This window comes from Mustela lutreola, chromosome 2 (genome assembly GCF_030435805.1).
Source record: "Mustela lutreola isolate mMusLut2 chromosome 2, mMusLut2.pri, whole genome shotgun sequence".
NCBI lineage: Eukaryota > Metazoa > Chordata > Mammalia > Carnivora > Mustelidae > Mustela > Mustela lutreola.
This window is the reverse complement of record NC_081291.1, coordinates 19,258,014-19,277,109: the sequence shown is the minus strand read 5'-3', so window position 1 is coordinate 19,277,109 and position 19,096 is coordinate 19,258,014. Positions and strand designations below refer to the sequence as shown.

General features: G+C 46.8%; 1 protein-coding gene across 3 annotated transcripts in view; it reads right to left on the bottom strand.

Annotated features, from left to right (window-relative positions):
• DAG1 (dystroglycan 1) overlaps positions 1 to 17,976 on the bottom strand; it is a 69,142-nt gene extending 51,166 nt beyond the window's left edge. The window contains exon 1 of one of the 3 annotated variants that reach the window (XM_059160909.1): positions 17,821 to 17,976. The gene's annotated coding sequence lies outside the window, so the exon portion shown is untranslated. The other 2 variants (XM_059160908.1, XM_059160912.1) reach the window with 2 other exon arrangements.
• Between the last annotated feature and the right edge of the window lie 1,120 nt (positions 17,977 to 19,096).

Below are 19,096 nucleotides of genomic sequence, written 5' to 3'. Positions count from 1 at the left end.
GCACTGGTTCTGCACAGTCTGGGACAACTCCCAGACTGGGAGCAGCCCTATGCACTCTGCTTCCCCTCTGGCCTCTTAGAGGATTTAGAGTGAGCATTTACAGCTTTATTTTCAACTTCCCTCTAGTGGTATCGGGTCATTTTCTTATCTGATAACAACCAACAGCTCTACCCTCATCTGCCTCTAACACAAAGGTCAGAAACCAAACGCCTCTACTATCTGGAAATCACCTGGAGACTTCCCCAGTGGAACCCAGAGGCAGCCCCCACCCAGCACAAAATCGTAAAACACAATGCCCATGTCACCTGGGGGCTGGAAACCAATTTTTGCCTTTAGGACAATTAATCCCTGCTTCGAAGCTGGGTACTGCTGCCTGTACCCTCATCACACTCCAAATATTTGTGCTCAAGGAAGCCGAAAACAGTTCTGATTTCCAGGGAGGATGCTGATTTTACAGAGTAAGGTTCAGACATTCCATTCTCAGTTCTTCCTAGGAACCAAAAAAAGGGGGAAATTCTTGTTCTAAAGAATTCCAACCCTATAGCCCTGGTGAATTACATGTTCCAGGTAAAGCATCTCCTCCTGCCAACATATGACCAGGGGCACCCACTTGCTCCAGGTCTCTTACAGTGCATGCTAGCTGCAAAGTCAGTTTTAGAAGTTACCCAGTCAGGAGGTCAAATGATCACGTGGGGAAAAAATCAGTACAGGTCTGGTCCTTTGAAAACCTAGGACTTTTACTCTAAGGCATGCCCTGTTAATAACTACAAAAGGTATCAACACTACACAGAAAAAGAAAAAGCACTTCCGGTCACTCAACTCATATGGCAACCTTGCTAGTCTATGCTCCTCCTACTTCGCTAGTGAGATTCAAGAAAACAAACTGGACACCAACAATCTCCAAAGACATTCCTTAAAAATCTAAACAGTGCTGGGGCACCCAGCTGGCTCAGCTGTTGGAGCTTGTGATTCTTGATCTCAGGGCCATGAGTCTCCACAGTAGGCATAGAGATTACTTTTAAAAAGTCGGGGGAGGGGTGCCTGGGCGGCTCAGTGGGTTAAGCCTCTGCCTTTGGCTCAGGTCATGATCTCAGAGTCCTGGGATCGAGCCCCCGCATTGGGTTCTCTGCTCAGCAGGGAGCCTGCTTCCCCCTCTCTCTCTGCCTGCCTCTCTGCCTACTTGTGATTTCTGTCAAATAAATAAATAAAATCTTAAAAAAAAATCTAAACAATGGTAGTTAGTTAACAGAGAGACCTTGGTCCTCAGACTATTTCAGTTCTCTGCTCATCTTGACAGGGACCAATGCCTCCAAGGACCCCTGCCCCAAAAAGACACCACAGCTCCTCCCAAAGCTCAACAGTAAGTGAGCAGTCAAGGCAGAGCTGTTTTCATGGAGGTACCCCTGGGCTTGTGTCTATGTTTGTTTCTATCAAACACCTGCTACATATAAAATCACCTATCACGGTATTTGGGTGTCTCGTCAGTTACACATTTGCCAGCTCAGGTCAAGATCTTGGAGTCCTAGGATGGAACCCTGAAACCCAGCTCCGCTCTCAGCGGGGAGTCTGCTTCTCCCTTCCCCTCTGCCCCTCCCCCTGCTCGTGCTCCCCTACATGATCACACTCTCAAGTAAGATGTTTTTTTTCAAATAACTAAGATCTTAAAAAAAAAAAAATCACCTATTACATATGTAATTATAAAACACAATAATAAAAAACACCCCTAAACCCCTAATTCACCCTAAGAAACATAACCAGCTTTTAAGTATTAACCAGAAAGGAAGAGGACAAATATAATATCAACAAGCAGCAATTATGGAGTGGTGTAGAATACATGACCAGCCAGCCAATCTTGATTTCCTTCTTTCTTTTTTTTTAAATTAATTAATTATTTATTTATTTTAAAGATTTTATTTATTTATTTGACAGAGAGAGATCACAAGTAGGCAGAGAGGCAGGCAGAGAGAGACAGGAGAAAGCAGGCTCCCTGCCAAGCAGAGAGCCCGATGCAGGACTCGATCCCAGGACCCTGAGATCAGGACCTGAGCCGAAGGCAGAGGCTTTAACCCACTGAGCCACCCAGGCGCCCCCTTTCTTTTTTTTTTTTAAAGCTTTATTTATTTAAGTGATCTCTATATCCAACATAGGGCTTGAACCCAAGACCAAGAGTCAGATGCTCTGACTGAGCCAGCCAGGTGCCTTCTTAACAGTCTATGGGGAAGATATTCTATCCCAATTTTACTGAGGAAGAGAGGTCAAAGGCCTTTCTTAAGGCCACATTAGGATACAAGGGTCCCAGGGGACTCAGTACATCTGGTAGCTTCCTTCTAAGACCCACATTTCTACTGCCGAGGATACTCCGTGTTTTCACCGTTAAAACTCATCATCATGCTTGTGCCAAAACTCTTGCTGGTGTTGCCAAAATGCAATGACCCTCAGTGAGGAGACCTCACCTCTCTGGAAGTCATGACCCAGAACACTATGTATGACCGGGCACTGTCTGAAAGAAGTCCTCCTTCAAAACTCAATGCCACCGTTCGCAGTGGGAGCTCAGCCTGGCAAGTACATTTTATTCCTTTATTTGATAAAAACAAAATGCCACTCCCAATCCTAAAACAGAGAGAAGAAATGTATCATTCCGCTCCAGCAGAAGGATAAAATAAGCTAGATCCCCCCCCCCTAATAAAAGGAAAAAAAGAAAAAGGTAGGAGGAAGGCAAACACCCAGGGTAGGGCTAGTGCCAGCTGTTCCTTTCATAAGACACTTCCACAGAAGACAAAGAAATCATACATATTGAAGCATCAGGGGAAGAATGCATTTTTTACTCAGATAATCAACAATTTACAGGACCATTCCAAAGTCTCCCTAATCTGGGTTTTAGAGGAACACATTTCTCAGCAGCTATCCACGCAATCATACAGACTTCATGTAGAAAAGCCCTCAGCAGACTTCAAGAGAGTCTGCTCAGGCCTTCTGCCTCTTCCTGCCTCACCAGCTCACTGACTTACTCCTCACAGAACCTCCTAAAGCACAACAGCTGACCACACATCTGTCTTCCTGTCTGACGCTAACACCCCTGAGAAAGGCAGCTCTGTCTGTCTACTCACCAAAACTGTAAGTACCACAGACTTCTTTTTTCCAGGGGCACGCTGGCCTGGGGTCAAGAGAACTGCCTGCTCGGTCAGGAAGGCCGTGTGATAGCAGCAGAGTACCCATATCCAGATGGAATTTTTTTTCTTGAAAAGCTAAGTCCCTCTGGCTTCCCCTATCTGGAGAATCACATTCTGGCATCTTCAACGAGTTCTACGGTTGATTAAGGCTAAAAACAATTTTTTCCAGCTTTACTGAGATATAATTGAAGGCCAAAATAAAATTTTTTCAATTTATAAAAAATAATTTCATTCACAAATAGATTAATCCTCTGTTTCCCAGAGGATTCCAAACATAAGGGGCCTGGAGGGAGCGCCCAGCCTCCTATGACCAGGCACTAAGCCACCCTTGGGAGCAGCAGGCCTGTTTCTCCAAATATGGCCTTAAATCTGCTGCAAGAGTAAGCTCAGGCCTGCAAAGGGGTCCGCAAGAATGTTTATTAAGACGTGACAAAAGGGATGCCTGGGTGGCTCAGTTGGGTAAGCAGCTGCCTTCGGCTCAGGTCATGATCCCAGCGTCCTGGGATCGAGTCCCACATGGGGCTCCTTGCTCAGCAGGGAGCCTGCTTCTCCCTCTGCCTCTGCCTGCCATTCTGTCTGCCTGTGCTCGCTCTCTCCCCACCTCTCTCTCTGATAAATAAATAAAACCTTTAAAAAAAAAAAGACGTCGGGGCGCCTGGGTGGCTCAGTGGGTAAAGCCGCTGCCTTCGGCTCGGGTCATGATCTCAGGGTCCTGGGATCGAGTCCCGCATCGGGCTCTCTGCTCAGCAGGGAGCCTGCTTCCTTCTCTCTCTCTCTGCCTGCCTCTCAGTGTACTTGTAATTTCTCTCTGTCAAATAAATAAATAAAATCTTTAAAAAAAAAAAAAAAAAGACGTGACAAAAGAGGGCAGACCTAGGGGCAAACAAAGCACAAGGACCATCCCTCAGAACAGTCCTGAAAGGCAGGGCCACATGGAAGGGACTGTCTGGCGGGCCCTCACGACCAGTAACCACAGCACACAGGGTAGAGGCCACAGCAGACCTGACACAGCCGTGGAGGGCTGTGCCTGCGGGCACGGACCACAATGGGCCCTATTCTCCCTGAAAGCTCATGGCAGGAGGGGAGAGGGGAGGCGAGGACATTCCTTCACCCCCTCACACAGAGTAAAAGGGCACAGGGAGCCCAGGGCGCCAGAGGCCAGCATAAGAAGAAAGCATGAGCAGCCATTTTCCTTCCCAGCTTTCTGAATCAAACAGAAACCCCTCCTAAAAACAACCAGAAAGAGAGACCCGAAGTGCCATCTGATTAAGGTGGCCTTCAATGGGGCTTACACAAGAGTCCCCTTTCTGGTCAGCAGTGCCCAACCAGAAGGGAAAATAACTCAGAGCTTTGAAGGGACAAGGGACCCCACAGGACCTGTCAGCTCAGGGCTGGCACTTCAAGCAGAAGGATCGACTTTCTTCCTGGCACCAGGGAATCCAGCCACTTTTTAAAGTACTTGAAAACTGGAAAAAGCACATCTTCAGACTGGCAAACACAGTATTTTAAGTCTATACCGTTGACCTTTCTGACAAAATATTGTGATCTTCTCCAGGTAAGCAGAAGCAACAGCTGGTAGCACAAATCCAGAAGAGAGAGGGAGACAGGAATCCTACTGTTATCTATTTGTGACTTTAATGAATTCTATTTTGAGATCTTTAATAAAGAGCTTCTCTTCTAGTCTCCTCCCACCAAATTTCTCTACTCGGGCAATTCAATCTACCCAACACTGCTCAGTCTAAAAATACTAAGACACTTCTTCAGGCATGCTTAACATAACAGGTAGAGCAAAGCTCTCTACACTTCCTCATTTTCCACGAGACTCAGAATCCACCCCTGCTCAAGGGCTACTCATCAGACTGATCTCCGTTATTAAAAAAAATCCAGTGAGCAAGACTCCCGGAGGCCAGGGTAGATCGGAGGCAAAGACAACCTACCAGCCCAAACGGGATTTTTACAGTGAGGAGAAATGCACATTTTATGGAGGTATTCCATAATACAACAAAGGCCCAGAAAATGGATAATGTCCCAGGTTCTGATTAATAGCGAAATTAAAAGGAAATGCTATTGGAATTCCATTACTGACACTATAATTTTTCCTGGCAAAAACTGGCTAGATAATCAACCCAGTCCCGGAGAACAACTGAGCTATGTAAGAGAGGCGTTTAGGACAACCAAGGCAAAACTGGGACAGCCTTGGGAATCTTAAGTAATCCCGCATCTACCACTAGCATGTTTAGGGGGGAAATGCTCCCAGCACAGAGAAAGGTGAAATAGAAATGACTGGATCATTTGCCAAAACAAACATCTTTCCAAGTACACTAATCAGTTTCAAAACACAGAAACCAACTATAAGAAAGAAGTCTGGGGGCAGCTGGATGGCTGTCAGTAAGCATGCGACTCTTGATCTCAGGTCATGGGTTCAAGCCCCATGTTGGGTGCAGAGCTTATAAAAAATAATAAATTAAATAAAATTATAAAGAAAGAACGCTATATGAACTGCTTCTTATTTATAGATTTCCTTACTCCATATACAGAAATTCAATACCTGTAGAAATGAAGAGCAAGTGCCAAACAGGGGACCAAGCTGGGCACTGGCCACTACTTCCCTGAATAGGACACATCCTTCCAAGTGTCTCACTTGTCCTTGAGCTCTCCTTAACTGGCACCCTCTCCCATACTTGGGGTATCCAAGGGCTGTGAATGCCTTAGAAGAACGAATCTGAGGCTACCCACACCCACAATGATAGAGAACATGGAGTCTGAGCCTCTGCATGGCTATAGAGACAGCAAAGCTATGCAAGTCAAAGAAAAGGGACTAGAGAAAACACACACCATACTTAAAAATAAACGCCAATACAAACCTGCCTCACTTGACATTATAGGTGTGCTCCTGCAAGACTCTAAGTCACGTCTCACTCTTTTCAAAAACTTTGTATTTAATATGGTGATAAGAGAGATTATAAAAACAAAACAAGGGGCACCTGGGTGGCTCAGTGGGTTAAAGCCTCTGCCTTCCGCTCCGGTCATGATCCCAGGGTCCTGGGATTGAGCCCCATGCCAGGCTCCTCTGCTCAGTAGGGAGCCTGCTCCCCCCCCCACCCTCTCTGTCTACTTGTGAGCTCTCTTGTCAAATAAATAAATAAAATCTTTAAAAAAAATTAAAACTGATGTTCCATCAGATTAGTGAAAAATTTAAAAAAAAAAAAAAACCTAAAGCCCAAAGATGTTAATAGCAACATTACCTATTACAATCAAAGTAAGAAACAATAATCTAAGAACTAGGGATAGGTTAACCATTAGAAATGTCACATCTCTAGAAAACAGCTCATGCGATAATGCTAGGAGAAAAGCAGGATGAAAATGAAATCTATCCTCTAACCTAAACTCAGTAAAAGGGCTGCCCAAGGTCTACTGGAGGATGGCCGGGTCTCAGAGGATAATGACTATTCCTAGGGAGAACTAGGGATTAAGGGGATGGGTGGAAGAAAGCTTTCCCCTATATAATCCTTTTGAACTTTCTGAGTTCTTACCATGTGTTGGTATTTCCTATTTTTTTTTAAATATTTTATTTATTTATTTATTTGACAGAGAGAGAGAGAGAGAGAGATCACCAGTAGGCAGAGAGGCAGGCAGAGAGAGATGGAGCAGAGAGTCCAATGCAGAGCTCGATCCCAGGACCCTGATATCACGACCTGAGCTGAAGGCAGAGGCCTAACCCAGGTGCCCCGGTATTTCCTATTTAAAGAAAGACTGGGGCACCCAGCTGGCTTAGTCGGAAGAGCATGGGACTCTTGATCTTGGGCTTGTGAGTTCAAGCCCTACATGGGGTACAGAGATTACTTAAACAAATAAAACTTTAAAAAAAGACTAAAATTGGGAGACAAAGGATTTTTCTTGTCTACTTTTTATTTTCCAAATTTCTTTAAAGATTTATTTATTTATTTCAGAGAGAGCGAGCGGGGAGGACCAGAAGGGAAGGGAGACCAGCAGACTCCATGCCATGCTCGGAGCCCAAAGCAGGCCTCAATCTCAAGACACTGAGATCATGACCTGAGCCAAAACCAAGAATTTAACCAAGTGAGCCACCAAGGCACCTCTCCAAATTTCTTATTTTAAATATATGCATTACTTTTTTTTTTAATTTAATTTTATCTATTTATTTGACAGAGAGAGATCACAAGCAGGCAGAGAGAAGGGGGAAGCAGGCTCCCCACTGAGCAAAGAGCCCGATTTGGGGCTCGATCCCAGAACCCTAAGATCATGACCAGAACCAAAGGCATAGGCTTAACCCACTGAGCCACCCAGGTGTCCCAAATATATGCATTACTTGAAGCAGCTTTTTCCCCACTCAAGTGTTTTAAAATTCCATAATCATTTTAACAAGTATGGAAGTATCCATCATTTTTCTTTTGCAGAAATCTCTGAAATTTTTAAGTACCTTACCTCACCTTCTAGTGCTAGACTGCTTTAAAAGCCTTATCTTCCTGAAGAGCAGAGGCCCTGCAGGAAAAGAAGGATCCAACATTGGTGAATGCCCACAACCAAAATAGAATTACACCAAAGGAAGTGGAGAATGCCACTCAGTCTCCTGTTCACCCCACCAATCAGTCACCCTTCTTTGTCAAAGACTGACAAAGGAAACTAAATGTTTTCTGTAGAATTAATCCAGGATCAAAAATTATAAACAATTTCAAAGATAAAAAATAATTCTAATAGGGGCACCTTGCTGGCTCAGTCAGTAGAGCATGAGACTTTTGATCTCAGGGTCATGAGTTCGAGCCCTCTTGGGCACAGAGATTACTTAATAAAAAATATTAATTAAAAAAAAAAAAACAGGGGTGCCTGGGTGGCTCAGTGGGTTAAAGCCTCTGCTCAGGTCATGATCCCAGAGTCCTATGACTGAGCCCCATGTCGGGCTCTCTGCTCAGCAGGGAACCTTCTTCCCCCACCTCTCTCTGCCTACCTCTCTGCCTACTTGTGATCTCTCTGTCAAAAAGTCTTTTAAAAATTTTTTAAAAAATTAAAAAACAACTCTGCGGTGCCTGGGGCGCTTAGTAGGTTAAGCGCCTACCTTCAGCTCCTGTCATGACCCCAGGGTGCTGGGATCCAGCTCTGCATCAGGCTCCCTGCTCAAAGGGGAGCCCTCTCCTGCTCCCCCTGCTTGTGCTTGCTCTCTCACTCTCTGTCAAATAAATAAATAAAATCTTTTAATATATAAATGAATAAAAATTTTAAAATTCCAATATCTAAAACTTAAGACAGTGATATTTTAACCTCAATGCTATTAAATGCACACCATGATGTGTAGCACAAAGACATTCAGTCATAAAAGTGATTTTTTTGTATTCAGCCGATTGTTCCCACTAGAAGACTACTTTTAGGGGTGCCTGGGTGGCTCAGTGGGTTAAGCCTCTGCCTTTGGCTCAGATCATGACCCCAGGGTCCTGGGATCGAGCAGAGAGCCTGCTTCCTCCTCCCTCTGCCTGCCTGCCTCTCTGCCTACCTGTGATCTCTCTCTGTCAAATAAATAAATAAACTCTAAAAAAAAGAAGAAGAAGAAGAAGAAGATTACTTTTAAAATAGTTTAAAAAAATTTTTTTAAATAAATAAAATGTAAGTATAAATTGGGGTGCCTGCCTGGCTTAGTCAATAGAGCAGGTGGCTCCTGATCTCAGGGTTGTAATTTCAAACCCCAGGTTGGCTGTAGAGATTGCTTAAGTAAATAAACTTATTTTTTAAAAAAAAATTTTTTTTTAAATAAAAGTACAAATTAAGCAAGCATACCGCTGAAGTTTTATTCAGATTTACTTCACTCCCACAGAGAACTCAGAACAGGTTCACCAACTTAAATACCTTCAGTTTATGATACTGCTCCACGGCGTCCCATCGTCCATCTCCCTACCCTGGACCCAGTGCAAAGCTAAGAAAATGCTTAGCAATCAAACCCAAGAAATAGGAAAATAGGAAACCCTATTCATTAAAGCTAAATTAAGCCCTCTGGCTGGTGTAATTTTGTAAACTACTCTAAAATCCTATTTATAGAAATTGCTATCTGAGCAGTATTACTGACTAATGATCAGAGTGAAACAGGACATCAAAAGGCAAAGCAGGTTATGTGACTCATAGGAAAACTGCTTTCAAGTAGTACCCAAAGGCATGGACACAGAAAAACCTACTGGGAAATGACCAGATTAATCACATTTATATTCAAAACCACCATTACCTTACTCCAGGCCTGGAGTGTCCATACAGGAAAAGCAGAAAAAGATGGGGGCTGAAGAACCAACAGCACAGTAACACTAGCAAAGACACAGAAACACTCTTTAATGGGGGAGGAGGAAGAAAACTTATTCCAGAAAATGATGGAGAAATCCTTGACCAATACACAAGATACACTGAAGAACACATTACCTGAATTTATTCTCATTTTGAGTACCCTTGAGGTTAAATACTCTCTAGTCCCCATGTGGACCCCTTCAATGTTCAAACTAGCATTTACTTCTCTGATACTCTGGAAGCCTCCAGCCCCCAAAGAGTCACACTCCACAGTGGCTCCAATCTAAACAACACACCCAGAGAACCTGGATATTGAATCAAACTTTTCATCACTGACTTCCTGTATAGGCTAGAAAAAAAAACCTCATAAGGCAGGGCGCCTGGGTGGTTCAGTCCTTTGAGCGTCCAACATTTTGGTTTCCACTTTCGGTTTTAGGTCATGATCTCTGGGTCTTAAGATTCTCTTCTCCACCCTCCTACCTCTGCCCCTCCCCCTCTGCTGTTCACACAGTCTCGCTTGCTCTCTCAAATAAATCAATCTTTGGGGGGGGGCTCACAAGGCCTCACTCTTATTCTTGCCCATCCACTAAATGGATCTAGCACCACTTGCCATTCCACAAGGCTAGTTGTACACCCCTTATCAAGAAGAGTATGACCAAAATAAAAACTCAAAAAGGCAAGCGAGGTAAAGCAGGTCCAACTTCACACTATCATGGTCCACCTTTAGTATTCTGCATGGGTCAAGTCGGCAAACTAATGACAATTCTTTCAATGAATCCACTTGAAAGCCACACCATCCTTGCTATGATTCTGAGTCTCCCAAACTGCAGACATTTTATATATACATATGTGTGTGTGTGTATGCGCACATATGCACACACACACTTAAACACAATTTTTTTTTTAAACAGGCTCCATGCCCAGCATGGAGCTCAACATGGGTCTTGAACTCACCACCCTGAGATCAAGACCTGAGCTGAAGTCAAGAGTGAGACACTTCAGAATATAAAATCAAGGGCACCTGGGTGGCTCAGTGGGTTAAGCCTCTGTCTTTGGCTCAGGTCATGATCTCAGGGTCAGGGATCGAGCCCCACATCGGGCTTTCTGCTCAGCAGGGAGCCTGCCTCCCCCTCTATCTCTGCCTGCTGCTCTGCCTATGATCTCTCTCTCTCTGTGTCACATAAATAAATAAAAGCTTTAAAAAAAAAAAAGGAATATAAAAATCAATGCACAGAAATCAATTGCATTTCTATATACCAACAGCAAGACAGAAGAAAGAGAAACTAAGGAGTTTACAAATGCACCCAAAACCATAAGATACCCAGGAATAAACCTAACCAAAGAGGCAAAAAATCTGTACTCAGAAAACTATGAAGTACTCATGAAAGAAACAGAGAGACACAAAGAAATGGAAAAATGTTCCATGCTCATGGATTAGAAGAACAAATATTGTGAAAATGTCTATGCTACCTAAAGCAATCTACACATTTAATGCAATCCCCATCAAAATACCATCCATTTTTTTCAAGGAAATGGAACAAATAGTCCTAAAATTTATATGGAACCAGAGAAGACCCCAAATAGCCAGAGGAATGTTGAAAAAGAAAGCCAAAGTTGGTGGCATCACAATTCCAGACTTCAAGCTCTATTACAAAGCTGTAATCATCAAGACAGTATGGTATTGGCACAAAAACAGACAACTAGATCAATGGAACAGGATAGAGAGTCCAGAAATAGACCCTCAACTCTATGGTCAATTAATCTTCGACAAAGCAGGAAAGAATGTCCAATGGAAAAAAGACAGTCTCTTCAACAAATGGTTTTGGGGAAATTGGATTGCTGCATCCAGAAGAATGAAACTGGACCATTTCCTTATACCACACACAAAAATAAGACTCAAAATGGATGAAAAACCTCAATGTGAGCCAGGAATCCATCAAAATCCTTGAGGAGAACACAGGCAGCAACCTCTTAGACCTCAGCCACAGCAACTTTTTCTTAGACACATCACCAAAGGCAAGGGAAGCAAGGGCAAAAATGAACTATTGGGACTTCATCAAGATCAAAAGCTTTTGCACAGCAAAGGAGACAGGCAACAAAACCAAAAGACAACCGACAGAATGGGAGAAGATACTCGTAAACGACATATCAAAGGGCTAGTATCCAAAATCTATAAAGAACTTATCAAACTCAACACCCAAAGAACAAATAATCCAATCAAGAAATGGGCAGAGGGGGGCACCTGGGTGGCTCAGCAGGTTAAAGCCTCTACCTGCAGCTCAGGTCATGATCCCAGGGTCCTGGGATCGAGCCCCACATCCGGCTCTCTGCTCAGCAGGGAGCCTGCTTCCCTCCTCTCTCTCTGCCTGCCTCTCTGTCTACTTGTGATCTCCCTCTCTGTCAAATAAATTAATTAAAAAAAAAAAAAAAGAAAGAAAGAAAGAAATGGGCAGAGGGGGGCGCCTGGGTGGCTCAGAGGGTTAGGCCTCTGCCTTCAGCTTGGGTCATTATCTCAGGGTCCTGTGATCGAGCCCCGCATCAGGCTCTCTGCTCAGCAGTGAGCCTGCTTCCCCCTCTCTCTGCCTGCCTCTAAGCCTACTTGTGATCAATCTCTCTCTCTCTCTGTCAAATAAATAAATAAAATCTAAAAAAAAAAAAAGAAAAAAAGAAATGGGCAGAGGACATGAACAGACACTTCTGCAAAGACGACATTCAGATGGCCAACAGACACATGAAAAAGTGCTCCACATTACCTGGCATCAGGGAAATACAAATCAAAACCATAATGAAGTACCACCTCACACCAGTCAGAATGGCTAAAATTAACAAGTCAGGAAAAGACAGATGATGGCGAGGACACGGACAAAGGGGAACCCTCCCACACTGTTGGTGGGAATGCAAGCTGGTGCAGCCACTCTGGAAAACAGTATGGCGGTTCCTCAAAAAGTTGAAAATAGAGCTACCCTACAACCCAGCAATTGCACTACTGGGTATTTACCCTAAAGAATCAAATGTAGTGATCCAAAGGGGCACATGCACCCGAATGTTTATAGCAGCAATATCCACAATAGTCTAACTATGGAAAGAACGTAGGTGTCCCTCAACAGATGAATGAATAAAGATGTGGTGTGTGTATACACACACACACACAATGGATTATGCAGCCATCAAAAGAAATGAAATCTTGGCATTTGCAACTACGTGGATGGAACTAGAGGGTATGCTGAGCGAAATAAGTCAATCAGAGAAAGACAATTATCATATGATATCATATCATATGAGGAATCTGAGAGGCAGGGTGGAAGGTTTGGGGGGTAGGAAAGGAAAAAAATGAAACAAGACGGGATCCAGAGGGAGGCAAACCATGAGCGACTCTTTAATCTCACAAAACAAACTGAGGGTTGCTGGAGGGGTGAAGAGGTAGGGATAGGGTGGTTGGGTTATGGACACTGGGGAGGGTATGTGATATGGTGAGTGCTATGAAATGTGTAAGCCTGACAATTCACAGACCTGTACCCCTGGGGCAAATAATACATTATATATTAATAAAAAAAATTTTTTAAAAAAGGTCAGACACTTAAGCAAGTGAGCCACCCAGGCATCCCCAATTTTTTTAATTCATTTTTTTTTTTATTAAGTAGGCCCCACGCCCAGCATGGAGCTCAATGCAGGACTGGAACTCATGACCCTGAGATCTAAACTGCAAACATTTTAAAACATACTAGTTCTCTATCCACCAAGTGGGTCAACAAATCATGGCTTCTCCTCCCTGAGTAAATCCCTTTCTTGCCATCTCTTTCAACCACCCTTTCTACTTCCTTCTTTATACCTTTACCTTCTACCTCCTTCAACTGCACTCCTGCAAGACTCAAAACTAGGGCACAAGCACTATCCCACTCAGAACTTCCAGGGACACCCCACTGGCCCAGCTCAGCCTTCAGGTCAGATTTTTGCCCCACTTTCCCCAAGGGACACTTCCTTTGGCTTTACTCCTTGGTCCTCAGGCATGGGCTGATCTTTCGCTCCTCCACCTTCTTCGGGTCACCCAAGGACAGCCTGCCTGCCACAGACTAAGCCTTCCCCCCCATTTTGCTGTCTAGGTGCCCCATTTATTCCAAGTCTCTCAAGTCCTCACCAGTATTTGGCTGATGCTGTCTTATATTCCACTGCCACCTCCTGTCCCTTCTATTCAATGGTAGATCCCTGATGATACCAGCACCATTCAGGTGCCTAATGTCTGCTGAACAGTCTCATTTTGAACTTTCCTTTTCTCTCCTCACTCACCTGTTGAACAATGTCCTTGTTTAGATCACCTACCTCCTTACTAGACCACAGCAGTAACCAACTTGCCTCCAGTCCAGTATACATTCTCATAATAGGGGCTTTTTTAAAAAATATATATTTTTTAAGATTTTATTTATTTATTTGACAGACAGAGATCACAAGTAGGCAGAGAGGCAGGCAGAGAGAGAGGAGGAAGCAGGTTCCCTGCTGAGCAGAGAGCCCGATGTGGGGCTCGATCCCAGGACTCCGGGATCACGACCTGAGCCAAAGGCGGAGGCCTCAACCCACTGAGCCATCCAGGCGTCCCCTAAAAATATTTTTTAATGTTTTTAAATAAACCCTATGATATGCCCAGCATGGGGATCGAACACACAACCTCAAAAGCAAGAGTCCCACATTCCACTGACTGAGCAAGAGGCACCCCAAGGTCACTTCTTAAAACCACCACAGCTGGGTGCCTGGGTGGCTCAGTTGGTTAATCGACTGCTTTCAGGCCAAGTCATGATCCTGGAGTGACGGGATCAAGTCACAGATTGGTGGGGGGTTGGGGGGGGAGAGTCCCTGCTCAGCAAGGAGTCTGCTACTCCCTCTGACCTTCTCCCCTCTCATGCTCTCTTTCTCAAATAAATAAAATCTTAAAAAAAAAAAAAAAAAAAAAACCACCACAGCTGTGCTCCAAGTTCCTTCTGGTTCCAACCCAACCTTCGAGAACATATAGAAAAGGTGCCCAGTCTTCTCTTTCAACCCTTGCCTCTGCTCACTTCTTTTCCTTCCAGAGTTGAGACCTTCCTGCCATCAACTCCTTCACCAATCAAACCACTACCCTTTCCTGAAGGTACAGCTCAACTGAAGTCCCACCCTAAAGCCTGCCCTCCGTAGCCTAGGACCCAGGCTCCTCAGCTTACTTCAGCATTGTGCCCAGAGCACCAGTAGAGGTCCCAAGAAGGGTCAGACAAACCCTAGTTTCTGAGAATGGTCCCTCACAGCATGTTCCTGGAATTCTTTTTTTTTTTTTTAAAGATTTTATTTATTTCTTTTGACAGAGAGAAATCACAAGTAGATGGAGAGGCAGGCAGAGAGAGAGAGAGAGAGAGGGAAGCAGGCTCCTCACCGAGCAGAGAGCCCGATGCGGGACTCGATCCCAGGACCCTGAGATCATGACCTGAGCCGAAGGCAGCGGCTTAACCCACTGAGCCACCCAGGCGCCCCTGTTCCTGGAATTCTTCGTGGAGTCCCTGATCACTTCTCCCATACTGCCTTGGCACTGTACCCACCACCAAACACCTGGGCTTGGCCTTCACCAGAGAAGCACCCAACCAAGGCTACCATCATCAGTCTGATGCAACACAAACTCAGGTGGGCACAGTCAAATGTTCAACCTGTATTCAAAGCTGGACTCTGCCACATGATGACAAGTTGTGTGACCTTGGGAACATTCCCTCATCTAGGACTCTGCTTCTTCAGTCAACATAAAGGATTCTCATAACCATTAGCAATAGCGCACACAGAACAGAAACAGAAAGCCCATGACTGTGGCTGACACAGTCTATCACATCTCTGACCTAGAAAGCAAGAAAGGCCAGAACAACTGTAAGGTAAAGGATTGTACATACTCTCGTCTGCATCAAGAATGAACACACCTGTTAAAAAAAAAAGAACACACCCCTACTCTGAGACCAGTACAACAGCCCTGCCCAACAGGAAATGCAATGCCTCAAGTTCGAGAGATAGGATTTTTAACAATCATATGCCACCTGGAGTCCAAGTGGCTCCAGGATCCCCCGCTTACCACACCATTCTCAGTGTTTTAACAGACACCAGCGAACTCACACAAGATAGAGTTAAATCCTTGGTCATGTTACTCTTCTGACCCACACATTCCTGAATACAGACTTCTTCTCCTTGTCCCCAACCTCCCCCCACACAACCCCAGCTTGACATTCCCTCTGCTCAACCTCTTCAGACTCTCAGCTGGCTCCTCCTCCCACCTTAGCTCTCCTCTACTGGCAGACCTCACAGCTGGAGGTCCTGAACCCCTCCCCCTCCCTGACACCACCTATGTGGTCACCAGCATCTTTCTAAACACCACCATCCTTCTAAACACAGGTCTGGACCATGCTACTCCAGTAATTGAAAAGCCTTCTCAGACTTCTGCACCCTGAAAAAGTCTGAACTCCCCAGCACAATGGGCCTAGAGAAAGGCCTAGAAAGGCCTAGGGATCCCACTGGCCAAGCTGGAGGACTCACAGGTGCTATTTTAGGAGCTCGTGTACGTGTGATTCCCTGCATCCAGACCTTGCTGCCCCCCCCCAACTAATTCTTGCTGGCCCTGCAAGCCTCAGCTTAGGAATTCCCTTTCCTCAGGCTCCCAAAGCACCATGTGAGCACACTTACTGGGCAGATACTATCAATCACAGGTTCCCTAATTCCCACTGTCCCTGAAACCTCCTTAAGGGCAGAACCAGCCTCTTTTACACAAGTCCCCTGAACCTACCACAAAATTAGGCAAGTAGGCAAATATTCATTAAATGAATGAATGTACTTTGTCATATCAACTTTTCCAAAACAGTAAAGACTTGCTCTCTTCCTCTTTCAACCAAGGCTCCTATCAACAAGAGCTTTCATGTTCCAGCTGGGTGGTTGTTGCCCGTACAGTACTGCTTACTCTTCCTTTCATACAGTATCCCACAGGCTTTGAACAGGCTCACACTATGCACCTTCATCTTTCCTCAAATCTGCTTTCTCCAAGAAATGGCTCCTCAGCCTCCTTTAAACATGCAGACCATGAGCTCTTATTCCTTGGCTCCACAGCAAACAAAGTTCAATTCAACTTCTCTGGAGTCCAAATAGAGATCTGTATGCCTCCAAGGTTGAATCTTTTTAAAAACAGGGACATTCCAAAATTATCATGTCTCTAAACACTCACCATAGAACAACCTGATAAAGTTACAGTATCCCATCTACAGCAGACTCAAAAACACCTGGTAGCAAATCCAACTCTTTATCTGGGCTCATGTCCTATAAACACTACCCTCCCTGAGCTGAGTCTGGGTTCCATGCCAGGAATCGCTTCTCCTCGCTTATTTAGGGAAATAGCAGGCCCGGCTCTTAAGTTAGAACTTCAGGCTATCAACGTGCTGTCCCAGGCTCTAGCTTCCACCAAGGCAAAAACTTCATGCTCATCATTAAAACTAATTCTGAAGTCAGTTTACAAACCTAAGAGCCTCACATGCCATAGAGATTAAAATATGCATTTCTAATAAGCACTTAAGTTTGTATGAAATTAACTTGGAATTTTTGGCAGGATTCTAAGCAGAGAGAGCATTTTCTCTAGAGACACTTTACAAATACACCAGCCGGTGAATCCGGTTTTCCAAACACCAAGTAAAAAGGTGAAAAGGCAGGAGGCTTCCAAAGAAGCTCGAGTTGGGGGGGTGGGAGGGTGACCCCAAGGCTCTCGGAGCAGCTCAGGTCCCAGCGGCTGCGGCGCCCTTCCCCGCCTCCTGCGGGGGGTCAGTGCCCCATCCTCCGGCTTCTGTCCAACTGGACCGCGCGACGACCCTCTTTGCAAGCCCAGCGGGAGGCCCCAAGGCCGTACACGCCTGTGGCCAGAGCGCAGGCCCCGCGTTCCCCGGAGCGCGGGCCGGGCTGAGGCCTGGCCCATCGCCGCGGCGCGGAGCCCGGGCCCGGCCGCGGAACGCCCTAAGCCTTTGCCTGAGGGGCCGCGAGGAGGGGGGCAGCTCTCCCCGGGCCGTGCCGCTGCCTCACCCGCAAGGACGTCGCAACCGTGTCCCCATCCCGGGCCAAACCGCGAGCAGCAGCAGGTGTTCCTCGGGAGGCTCGGCCGGCCACGGGGATGGGGGCCTGGGCTGCTAGGCTCGGCGGCAGGGGACGGGCGGCGCACTCACCGAGCGCCGGCGGGCGGGCCGCGGCAGGTGCTTGCTCCTCCCGGCCGCAAGACGCCACGCCGCCGCCACCGCTCCCCGGGGACTCGGCGCCAAGCTGCCGTCGCCGCCGTCGCCGCCGCCGCCGCCACCGAGCCTGAGGACCGCGAGCGCCGCACCGCAGCCTCCGCGCGAGCACGTACCGGGCGGTGAGAGGGCGCCGAGCGCGAGGGCGGGGCGCGCGGCCGGAGCCTAGCAACCGCCTGACACGCGAGTGCCGCAGCCAATCCCGCCGCCAGCTCCGCGCGGCACCGACCAGCAGTCCGCGCGACGCCCGCTTCTGCCTGCGTCCGCCGCCCCGCAGCGCGCCGCACCCGCGCGCAGGCCCCGCCTCCACCCGCGCCGCTTTGCTCATTGGCCCGCCACGCCCCCGCCCGAAAAGACACGCCCCTCCCTGGAAGCCCCGCCCCACGGAGGCCGGGTCCGTCCCCCCGGACACGCCCCGGCCGGTACGGGTTGCCCCCAGTCCTCTGGCCTGGCGGTGGGGGAGGGGCACCCCGCCCAACCTCAGGCCTTCCGGCTGTGAGACTCGTCCAACCCACCCAGGGTGGTCGGGCTCGGGAACTAGTTCTGCCACAGAAGGCCACCTATCGTTTGGATCTCCTGATTTCTTTCGAATGCAAATCAAGCGGTATTTCTAAGCCTTGAAAACGGTCAGGAAGGGTCCTCTAAATCGCTACACGGATCGGGAAACTGAGGCGAGGGCCGGAGGAGCGGGAAGCTGGCCTCTCTCCAAAGGCCTAGCCCCTAGCAGGCGAGGTCGTCCGGGAAGCGCCTCAGGCCTGACCCTGTCCCCTTCCCCTGCCCCCAACTCCGGAATCCGATGCCTCCTCTGGCGCCAGAAATAGCTCTGACCCGCTGGCGCTGGTCACTCACTACTTGTAGCCTGCATTCTTTCAGGGGGTGGGGGAGTAAGGAGCGGAGGTTACTGCTGAGGTCCTTCTCCCTTCAAGGGGAGGGTCCTAAAGGGGCTCTCGCTCGTCGCAGGGCTTACCTATGGCCTCCAACCCCAAATGCCCCAGAGACCTGAAAAATCACTGGGTGGATCTGGGGATGGGATCCATGATGGACTCTGTTCACTTTCGCTCCCAAATCCTGCTCAGGATGTGTCCATTCCCTCCTGGGCCTGTGTCCAGGTTGGAATTCCAACCCAGAACCTTTGTCAGAGAGCACATTCTGAACACAGAGCTGGCTGCTACCTGCTGGGCTGTCCTCCCTGAATCCATACAGGTGTGAGTCTCCCCTGCTTGCTTTCTCCCCATTCCTTAAGGAGTGTCCTGGAGAAACAAATTTCAGAGAGCCAGAAGGAAAGTCATCTTCCAAATGCACATAGCTGTTTGTGACTTTTTTTTTTTTTAAGATTTTTTAAATATATTTGACAGAAAGAGAGAGAAAGCACAAGAAAGGGGAGTGGGAAGA